This window comes from Leiobunum rupestre, chromosome 1 (genome assembly GCF_980474605.1).
Source record: "Leiobunum rupestre chromosome 1, qqLeiRupe1.1.hap1, whole genome shotgun sequence".
In the NCBI taxonomy this organism is placed as follows: Eukaryota; Metazoa; Arthropoda; class Arachnida; order Opiliones; family Sclerosomatidae; genus Leiobunum; species Leiobunum rupestre.
In genome coordinates, this window is record NC_143384.1 from 8715896 (window position 1) to 8725697 (window position 9802).

Below are 9802 nucleotides of genomic sequence, written 5' to 3' on the forward strand. Positions count from 1 at the left end.
GTGTAATTTTAAAAATTTCGTACATAAGAAACCTTGCTTATCTTGTGGGATATTACGTCAATTCCACGTATACAGCTACGTATATGGTAAACGTTATAATGACACTAAATGGCGATTCGTTTACGAAAAGTCGTATTCAGTGACAAAATAATTTTGAACGCACCAATCGCGCCGCCGCCGATTGTTCGAAAATCGGTGCACGCCACCGCCGCCGCCGATACAAAGAACGGCGCACCGCTGTTGCTTTTTTTTTCTTTATACACTTTCTTTTGGTATATTAAGCTTGGTTTTCATTTACGCAAAAATAACGACATTTGAACACGAAGTCGAACGTCAAATTTTGGTTTTCGGATTTCGGTCGACGCAGAGTAATCGCATTTTCATTTAGCGTTAATAGATTCCAGCATTGCTATCTTGGCTATAGAGAGAGTCACTAATATAACCAAGGCTTATCCACATTTTAATTCCCTTTAAATTTAAATGTTGCTTGGTTTATCGATATGTTTCCCCCCCCCCCCTTTACCTTCATCCCCGGTTGACCCTAGTTTTCCGTTAGTTCCTAACTCCGCCGCCAGACCGCACATTTCACAATCGCCCGAAGCAAATAGTCGAAAACGGGGCGTCCCTGTGTGAAGTACATTAATTAGACCATGGAAGGACTAGTACGAGTTGGTATTTGCCCTTGCCCTTCTGGTCGATTGTTTTCTAAGTTGCCGCTACAAAAAATAGCTCTAAAATTTATACAAACGCCGGCGTAAGCCGCCGCCGCCGGTCATTTTGGCCACGCCGAAGACGCCGCCGCCGTATGCCTAAACGCCGGTGTAAGCCGCCGCCGCCGCCGGTATATTTTGGGTCAAACGCAGCCGCCGACCCATATCAGATCGGCGCAGGCCTCTAAGTATAAGTTGGCTAACTATAATACTCTACAATGGCTCTCTGACGATGTTCTCATTGGCTATTTTGAATTTTAGCTTTCTTTGACATAATAAATAGATGGCACCACGCTCTCCAGTAAAGTCATTTTTTCGAAGAATCGAATAGATTCATGGTCATCTCTAATAACAGAGGCCTTTTCATAATACAGGTGGCAATGATAGAGCCGCTACTTTCTTCAATTAGCGTTTTAGTAGAATAACGCAGTTACCAACCTGAAAGAGTCATATAGTGGTTAAATTTTGGCTCCTAAGAAAAAGCTTTGTGCATTATAGTAACAAATATTCTGTTTAGCCGATGATAATCCACCAGTTTATGAACTTCTCTAGCTGGCCACTACTTGGCTCTATATAAAATTAAAAGGCAAATTCGATAATCACCGGTTGTCATATCAATAGGTGTTTCCATAATATAAAACAATACAAAAATTAAAAATACAAAATGTTTTTATCTTTTTAGTACTTCATTGGCAAGCGCGTTTCGCAAGTGAACTTCAAATTCCAAAATATTTATCGAATCGAGCGCCTGCTCTATATCTTCAATAAAAAAAATTACACGTGACCTCCTGTTTTTTATGGAAACCACTATTGTCAGAAACACAACGCATCACCTTCGGCCCAAGTCATCTAGCGACTTTTAATGTCATTAATTCAGGTGGCCAAGATATTCTGCATAGCAAGTTTCAATGTCGTATCTAAAAAGACAACGAAATACACCAATTCTAATTTTCCTTGGATCTATTGGTATTTGGTTAAATATAATTTAATAAATCCACATTAACCATATCGGAGAGCGTTGAATAGTCTTTCAGGCTTCCAAAAACAATCGTGATTGCCAGTGCTCGATATTTTCTATCGATTCCAGTAAAACCAGCAAGTTATATATGTATGCACTTGGGATTTTTAAGGAATACTGTGGTTTCTCATCAAAATAGATGCAGTTTAAAGCCGAGAATAACGTTTGTAAGCTAAATACGGTGTGAATTCGATATTAAGCCTTGGCTCTTTTATAATCTGCATACCTGAATTTACGCGTTATTAGACCAGTTTCGCGAAGAACATTTTAAATTATCAAAGATTTTCGGTATGTGAATTAATCGTGGCTTTTAAAATATCATTTTTCCGACTTCGATAGCCTTAATTAAGACACAACCATAAATCGCAGTTTTGATTGGAGGATGAAAAGGCCAATTAGATCAATTACTGTGACGCAGCACAGCCATTGGTAGATATAGAAAGGTTATATGCTCAGTTGCAGGTTAAGCCGGGAGTACTTTGTAGTGCCGTACTCCTGTAATCCGTTGGGTCTGGGAGGCAGAGTTTGTGGATGGCCGTGTGAGGACGACCACTAATACCCTAACGGGTGGTTTTCATACTTCCGCCAAGGTTGTCCCGTCCTTATCCCAAGCATCCCCCCGTTGGCGTGGCCGTAACACATATCTCACACCTGGTTAATCAGATGGACGAGCTGACTGAATTGTCCCACCCGTCACAATCGCTCATATGAGCTCCAAAAAAGAAAAAAGTGCAGGTTAAGAAAGGCCTAATATCTAGTTCATTTGGCGGAAACAAACTAGCATGAATTGCCGATAAATCGGCGGCGGGAATTTCAAATTTGCCCCATTTACGGTGGAATTTCTAAGTATACCCGCGCGTGTTATATAATTTGGGAAAATACCGACTATTTCAAAGTGATAATTAATTATTTAACAAAGATAAGATTTAAAAACAGTTGTCATAATTTATTTTTATTATTACAAGTGAGGTATACCTAAAACTTTTCGGTTTGGCAAGTCCAGGTTAAGTATAGAACGGCTATTGTCGAGATTACCACGTTGATGTACATAAACGCTAGATTTGTTGATTGCTTAGGTGCATAATACTAAAAATACGCTATAATTAAGCTTAAAAATAATAATCTACCTTAAGAATTTATCGAGTCCTTGGAAATTTACGCAAAAAACATTTCTAATATGGATTAATATAATACTGGCAGAAAGCTTTATAAATTCCACAACAAATTGGCGAAATTCGAAAAAATCCCGCCGAAAGTCGTGCTAGTATCTTTCGAACGACGCCTTAACTTATCGAGTGTTACACGAAACATACAATAAGTGGACCCAAAAATGGAAAAATTATTATAATCTTTGCTCTATTGAAAAGTGTACCGTGGAGACGAAATCACTTGATCGCGAGGCACGCGCTAAACTTTAGATTGGCAAAGCCAGAAACACGCTTGGATCGAGTTCTCACTAACGAGGAGACGACCCGAGGTGGTTCTCACCGATTTGGTTCAAAGTTGGAGGATTGTTAGACCTAGATGTAACATGAAACCCGGTAAAGGGAAAAGTTACGCTGGGCTTCCGTTTTGCCATGGCAAACAAAAATGTTTTTGACAACATAAAATGAGAAAAAGTCTATGTAAAATAACATGCGAAAATTACAATAATTCAAAAAAAAATATTTTAAAAAAAATTGTAAATTTTACATTTTTGGATTACTTTGGACAAATAGGGGGGAATAAAAACCATTTAGGGTGAGCTCGAGCTAATTTGAATAAATAGGTCGAAATTTTAGGTATAATACAAAATATTTGTAAAACTTATGCCGTGATAACTGCCATATATTTTCGCCGATAAATCTTAAAATTGCTACATTACATTATCTGAACGATGTATACAGATTTTTAGATTTCGATAGAAAAACGACGCCATTTTATAAAATGGCGGATACAAATATAAATCATGGTGCAATAAGTTAGGTAATTTGTATCCGATTAACCTAAGATTTTCTACGTTACATTATCTACCCGAATGAATTCGTTCTATAGATTTTTATAGAAATCTGACACCATTTTGGAAAATGGCGGATATCAATAAAACTCATCGTGCTTCCGTAAATATTCGTCGATTGATCAGAAATTTTCTACGTTTCATTATCTGCCCGAGTTAATTAGACCTATGGGTTTTCCAATAATAATCCGACGCCATTTTGAAATATGGTGGATATAAATATACGTTATGAAGCGATAACTGCCGAAATTATTTGTCGATTTACGTGAAATTTTCTACATTACATTATCTGATCGAATAAATAAGCCCCTTACACTGTGATAGAAATATGACGCCATTTTACAAAATGGCAGATATCAATATCTCATAATGCGATAATAATTTCCCGAGTTACCAATAATTTCCCAAGTTACCAATAATTTCCCGAGTTACCAATAATTTCCAGAATTACCATTAGTTACAAGAATTACCAATAATTTCCAGAATAACAAAATATTTCCCAAATTACCAATTATTTCCCAAATAACTAATAATTTTCCAAATTACAAATTATTTCCCAAATTATTAATAATTTTCCAAATTACCCAAAATTTCCGGAATTACAACCATTTTCTGCTTTACCAATAATTTCCCGAATTACCAATAATTCTACAATGCCAATTGAACTAATTTAATAATATTTCAATTTACCCAAATTATGCCTAAATGATATATTTAACCATAATTATTTTCTATTAATCCAATGATATAAGAACTTACCCAATATTATTGGATTTTGCCGAAATGTATTAAAATTTACCCATTTTATATGAAGTTTCCTATAATTTTTTTAACAATAACAATACAGAATTTATCGCACCAAGGATTACATTGATGTGCGTTATTTTGAAAAACGGACTATTTCTCTCAAAAGAAATAGGACTAATTTACTCGGTCAGAAATGAAATATTTCGGAATAGTTGACGAATAATTACGGAACTTCTCAGACATGCGCCATTTTGCAAAATGGCTTCGGAATTCTTTCAAAATAGAAAGGACTTTTTTATTCGATCATTTAATGAAACAGAAAAATTCTGATTTATCGTGGAATAATTACGGAACTTATATGACATCCGCCATTTTCCAAAATGGCCTCGAATTTTATTAAAATTAATAGGATTATCCTTAATAGGTAATGTAAAGTAGAAAATTTCAAGTAATTGGACAAATAATTTCGGCAGTTATCGCATTATGAGATATTGATATCTGCCATTTTGTAAAATGGCGTCAGATTTCTATCACAATGTAAGGGGCTTATTTATTCGGTCAGATAATGTAATGTAGAAAATTTCACGTAAATCGACAAATAATTTCGGCAGTTATCGCATCATTAGGTATATTTATATCCACCATATTTCAAAATGGCGTCGGATTATTATTGGAAAACCCATAGGTCTAATTAACTCGGGCAGATAATGAAACGTAGAAAATTTCTGATTAATCGACGAATATTTACGGAACTTATCGCACGATGAGTTTTATTGATATCCGCCATTTTCCAAAATGGTGTCGGATTACTATAAAAATCTATAGTACAAATTCATTCGGGCAGATAATGTTACGTAAAATCTTAAGTTAATCGGATATAAATTACCTAACTTATTGCACCATGATTTATATTTGTATCCGCCATTTTATAAAATGGCGTCGTTTTTCTATCGAAATCTAAAAATCTGTTTACATCGTTCAGATAATGTAATTTAGAAATTTTAAGATTTATCGGCGAAAATATATGGCAGTTATCACTGCATAAGTTTTACAAATATTTTGTATTATACCTAAAATTTCAACCTATTTATTCAAATTAGCTCGAGCTCACGCTAAATGGTTTTTATTCCCCCTTATTTGTCCAAATTAATCCAAAAATGTAAAATTTACAATTTTTTTAAAAATATTTTTTTTTGAATTATTGGAGTTTTGCAAAGGGCCCTTAGAATTTGTAATTTTCGCATGTTATTTTACATAGACTTTTTCTCATATTATGTTGTCAAAAACATTTTTGGTTGCAATGGCAAAACGGAAGCCCAGCGTAACTTTTCCCTTTACCGGGTTTCATGTTACATCTAGGTCTAACAATCCTCCAACTTTGAACCAAATCGGTGAGAACCACCTCGGGTCGTCTCCTCGTAAGTTTCGTTTCCCATCAGTGAAGTTGATGACCCGTTTTTCATCAAGGTGCGAACAAAGATTTATAAGAGAAAATGCTTTTATGGCATCCTTATAAGTGATTATGTTACATATGATATTACATAGAGGGTGAATCTTAACCGTCCATTGTTGGATCAAGGGTGCCACTGATCACACAAATACATTTTCGAAACAAAATTATTCAATAAAAATATTAAATTAAAACTTAAGATAATACAAACCAATTAATACAAGTAGAGTAATCTGAAACATTACAAAAAAGAAATACAAATACAATAATACTAAATACAAATAAGAATTTAATTACATACCAAATATTATCAATATTTTAAAAATATGATTTATAGTTGGGATTTAAATATCTAAACTGGCTTGTACTTGTTTCAATTTTAGTTTTGCATCGAAATATATTTCGAGTGGAACTAATGTTTTATCCAAAGTGTAGTTGGGTATATTTTGCGAAGTAGTTCATAATTATAGGTCATCGTCTCTTTAAAATATGAATTTGTATTCGTAGTTTTATCGCGTTTTACTAAAGACCTTTTCACACGAGCCAACTTTTCAAATCAAAATGCTGAGTCAGCAAAAATGGATCAGTGATCCATTTTTTTCTCGCGTACTTTTTGGTGGATCAACTCATCGAACTTTTATTCACACGAACCAACTAGTTTACTCAACTCAAAGTTGACTCATCTAGTTGGATCAAAAAGTTGGCTCGTGTGAATAGACCTTAAGATTCTTCTCCCCATCTATGGGTTTTATGCGAATCAGTCAACGTAAAGTTAGGTGTCGGCGTCATAAATAAGTACCGAACAAGACAACCATCGCTAAAAACTTAAAAAGCAACTCTCTACTTTCGAAACCAATTTCTATTAGTTGATTTTTACGCAAAATCTGAAATGGGAATGGGGCTTTGCGCGTTTTTATGGGTTTGATCTGTGGAAAAACATTTTCAACATGTTTTTTCAAAATGTTTTTAATACATCATCACAGCTCTTGTAGAGAACGTTCGTCCGCTATTTACTCCCAAGTAATCATTCGTACAGTGCCACCGCTTTATTTCCCACGCTGGCTGCGAGGATGGCTTTGAAATCTCACTCTTCTCTAGGACAGTTCGTGTTCTATCAATCTTATATTTTTAACGCCATTTCAAATTTTGGTCGTTTACTGCCCATTTCAATAAGATTTTACATAGGAGGCCAAATATTGAAACCGTATAGCTTCAACGAGGGCCTTTAATCAATGGACATGTTTATTCAGTAAACGTTTTAGATTAATATTGTATTAGGAGAAAATAACTTAACTAGCTTTAATTATGTGTTCCTTTCTCTGTTGTTGTCCACGAACATGTTATTGAGAAAGTGTTGTTATTGATTTTTCACCAGATGGAAGACAGGGTGATTAGGATTGTTGTGAATGCACAATGTTGGTGAGAAAACTCTACTTTTGATCATTAATCTTATCAACTTAATGTACAAGGTGATTGAGAAAGCATTTGTTATTTTTTTGTAAAAATTGATGCTAATTATAATTATTATTATTATTTAAGCATTCTATTGGATTTTTCTTTTCGGTAATGATACTCTTAGGTTGTTAATTTTTACCATTGAAATTTATTGTACAAGATAAACTTAAGACATCGGGCGGATTGTGATTATTGAACTTTGCACGTTAAGCAGGTTTTGCGCACTCTGGGTAATGACCACAGAATTTTCTCTCACCATGGGTTAGAGGGGTTTTACGTTAAATGCCGTGAATAAGGTATCCTTAAGCTAGCACCGAGTAGCAGGTCACTATCGTGCTATCTACGAAGCCGAGAGTAGCCTAAAAATGTGGAAAGAAGTTGAAAATAGTTCGAAACGTAAGTTCATCCGAACAACATGTCAGCGCGACTTCACTCTACTATAGTTTGTGATGCATTGTCGACGATCATAACAACTTTGGCGTTGATGGAAACGGTGGCTAGGACGAGCAACCGTTCAGTATAAGAGGGCCTCAATGGATAATGATACATCACGGCGATGTAGGTTTCCCCAATTTAGAGGGGGCGGAAAACGTCAGTGGATGACGGTTTTATAAATCCAATGAGATACCGGGCCGACTTTGGAAGGGTTTCATCGGCGTTTTAAGGGCCCGAAACAGGTGCCCCCCCCCCCTATCCTTCACGCCATTCTCTACTGGTGGTAAATACGGACACTAACTAACTAGCTGTTAGAATCATTTAATTGGAGTAGTATACTGGTAGACTATGAGGTGCATTGATTGATAAACGCAAAAAACTATCGCAATATTAATTATCTCTAACTTTTAAGTGTTCCTAAATTCGTTCTAGATTTAAACCACTGATTTAAAGAAAATTGAATAAAATCAGACAAACATTAATTGATATGAAGCTACTGACGGTCAAAATATAAGAAATATAAACGCCAGACAAAGTGTTTGGAAAGACCATATTTTAATACAATTATGATCGTGGTGCTTCAGTGACGGTCCTCAGCTTGATAATGCTCTCGGAACATTTGCAGTACACTTTTGGACTTCCTTGTTCCGTCAGCGACTCGCAACCGATGTAGGACTCGTCATACATCTGGCAAACCTCTTTGCATTTGGTTTCCTTCGTGGACGAGCATGTTTCTAAAAAGATATGGAAGATATACATATGGATCTGTAGCAAGCATGTTTTCGAAATGAAGTCGTCAAAATCAAGTTAATCATTTTGGTAGCTTAAACCCTTTTAAAAGTTGTTTTCACGATAGCAGCCTTCATTTCGTATGAATTCAGTTTCAAGTGCGATTAGAAAAAATATTTAAGCGCTACAAAATCGTTTGAATTTTGAGGTTTGGGTTACAGAATCACGAGTTTTGGAAAGCGGTAAGGGAGGAGCAACTCCAAATTCGGCTGAGATTTTGTGGAGCCTTAATACAATTTTCATTTGACTCACCTTTCAAACCGTTATTGGTATTGGCCGTCTTGAAGGATTCGGCTCTGCATTTTAACGTCATCAGAGCCGTTGCCAATAGCCATACCACTTGAAGCTTCATGGTTGAATTTGGCTAAAACGATCGTTCTAAGTTCTTATAATGACAAGCAAAGGGTTTCACGGTCTAACGCCGACGAAGTTTGTCCTCCATCCGAGCATTTTATCTTTTCGGTCGATGGTCTTACGGCGTATCCATGACGCCACGCTTCTAAACGAGCGAAATTACGTGGATTTCGTGAAGTTAGTTTCGAGTGGGTTTAAATTTCGTCATGATATATTGCAACTAATATCGGGCATAATTCACTAAAGGTTGTAAATATTGTTTTGTATGCGTCGAAAGAAAAATTTATTTTATTTACTGCAGTTGTTTTTTAGAAGTTTGAGCAACTACGTCTGGAATACGTAGGTTTGGAGCTGCTAATTCTTGACATTTTTTTATTTTTAGCTTTATTGTTTTTATCCGTATTTAATTTACTTATTGATTCAAATTTTTGTAGGTGTATTTAGAGTTAGAATAGTATATATAGTAGGGCTCTTAGTCGAAATTTTCGAAGGGTTAACAAATGAAAGGGTGTTTAATTCGAGACACCAACTACCAACAAATACGGGACATCGCTTTATTATTCGAGACATAAATAAAGAATCACAAAATTTATTAATTAGTTGTTTTAGACATTCAATTGAGATTTGCTTAGGCTTATTTATATCTAGGAAAGTTAGATCGATTAAAATTTTTACTTTTATCCCCAATCAATTAATTGAGATGGGTACATGACAAATCTGAGACGTGAATGCCCAAACCTAACTTAATCTAATGAAAACAAATCGAACGTAATCGTACTCTAGTGGAAATTGAACGACAATGCTTTGATAGAAATTTGAACGATCATGTCTAAAGAACCTTGACGGCC

The 9802-nt window shown here is 35.4% G+C and overlaps 1 long non-coding RNA gene across 1 annotated transcript; it reads right to left on the minus strand.

Annotated features, from left to right (window-relative positions):
* Window positions 1-8344: 8344 nt before the first annotated feature.
* LOC149960539 (uncharacterized) lies at window positions 8345-9002 on the minus strand. Its single transcript, XR_016479304.1, has 2 exons — window positions 8853-9002; window positions 8345-8545 (listed from the first exon to the last, which is right to left on the minus strand). It is a non-coding gene; the product is annotated as an uncharacterized LOC149960539 (long non-coding RNA).
* Between the last annotated feature and the right edge of the window lie 800 nt (window positions 9003-9802).